We start from the raw sequence: 1,711 nt of genomic DNA on the forward strand, positions 1-1,711 counted from the left end.
TAAATCTACTTACAGAAGGTCAAAGACGACTCCCTCCTCAGTGCAGACAGGATACTCAAATGGCTGAAGGGACAAGCTGAAATGTTTCAGAGAAAACATTTATATCAAAATGAGACACGTTATATAAATTAAAATTACTCAGCAAAAATACACTATGCATCTTAGTGCCACTCCAGTTTGTCCACATCTATGCAATATACAGTATTTGTTGTCAAGTATTCTATTAAACATGGACCAGCAAGGCCAGAATTTGTAATAGTAGTGTAATAGTGAATCTATCAAATCTCCTGAGGACAGAAAACAAGTCTCTTCTCACCTGCAGTGGTCAAATGGAAGCCGTCTGAAGTTTGCCTGTGGGATAACTGAAAAGTAAAAACATAAAATGAAACTTATATTTAAAAAAAGAAAACATGATGATTGCAAAGGAGCTGCGGGATAGTAACTGACGAAGTGGTGGTGGTGTACTTTTCTACTGTGCTGCGCTAATGCACAAACAGGGTCTACATGGAAAAGACATCAGAAGCAACCTCATCACGAATGTCAACATCTGTAATCTACAAAGCAACACCTGGATAAGACAGAGTTAAAGCTGAGCTGTTTTGCTACAATCACTACAGGTGTGTTTAGAGAAAAAAAAAGAGCAGTGTTTAATGAAATGAACAACCCACAACATGGGTATGGAAATATTAGGAAACACTGCTTGAATAGAATATCAGCAAATTCTGGAGATGGATACGTCCTACGGTCAGTCATGAGAGTAAAACTAAAGAGGAAGGCTTATACAGGAGGATAATGATCCAGAGTAGCACTCAAAATCCACCATGAACCACCTCAAGAAACACAAGCCGAAGCTATTGGTATCTGAAATTCAGTAGATCGATCCTAAACATGCTGTATGTACATGCAGACCAAAACTATCTCAAAACTTGAAGTGATTTGCAGGAAGAGTCAAAATAGAAAGACTCTCAGCTGCTACAGAAAGTGTTTGCAAGCTTGCTAAGGTTGGAAAGTGCTGACTAAATTACTGTTTAATTAATATTTTTACTTTTCATTGTTATTTCATTTTAGCAGAGCTGTGACTGTTCACGTTTGTTTTGACCAGGTAACGTTCAAACCGCTGCGAACGAACGTCGGAGAAATAAAAAAAACAAACGAACCTGTTCGTTTCCCTCCATAAAAGTTTGTGTACTCTGTACAAGTGATGTACCTGTCAGAATAAAACACATACACACACAAATAAAAGACAAAGAAACGATGTTAGGTAAAGGTAAAGTAAAAGTAGAGTTCCATCGCTAGCTACTTTACGAACAGCATTAGCTTGCTATGCTAACAACAACAAACATTACAGTGTCGCTGTGTATTTTTAAGTATCACTATAATACTCACATTTTGTCTTTTTGGTGCTGTCGCTTCCCCATTTTGAAATGTTGTGTGGATCTGATGGATTTTCAGGGAAAACGAAAGACTTTACCGACAGAAAAACACAACCTGTTCGCCTTTTCTCTTTCCTGTATATGTTCTCGATCGTCGTCCTCAGTAACGGAAGTTCAATTTTAACTGCAACACTCTGCTGCCCCCTATTGGAGGGATGATTTAAACGGATTTACTTCCACAGAGCCCCCCTACATACCCAGAAATCAAAACGTATGATAAAGCTGAAATGAATAAGTGGATTAAATGATTATTCAATTGACAGAATATTATTTGTACA

The 1,711-nt window shown here is 37.7% G+C and overlaps 1 long non-coding RNA gene across 1 annotated transcript; it reads right to left on the minus strand.

The window, feature by feature from the left end:
• Nucleotides 1-11: 11 nt before the first annotated feature.
• Nucleotides 12-1,536, minus strand: LOC111649006 (uncharacterized). Its single transcript, XR_002760233.2, has 4 exons — nucleotides 1,387-1,536; nucleotides 1,158-1,207; nucleotides 317-362; nucleotides 12-76 (listed from the first exon to the last, which is right to left on the minus strand). It is a non-coding gene; the product is annotated as an uncharacterized LOC111649006 (long non-coding RNA).
• Nucleotides 1,537-1,711: the final 175 nt, after the last annotated feature.

The sequence above is a fragment of the Seriola lalandi genome, unplaced genomic scaffold, assembly GCF_002814215.2.
Source record: "Seriola lalandi dorsalis isolate HSWRI2012SDOR001 ecotype SW California unplaced genomic scaffold, Sedor1 jcf7180002049795, whole genome shotgun sequence".
Taxonomy (NCBI): Eukaryota; Metazoa; Chordata; class Actinopteri; order Carangiformes; family Carangidae; genus Seriola; species Seriola lalandi.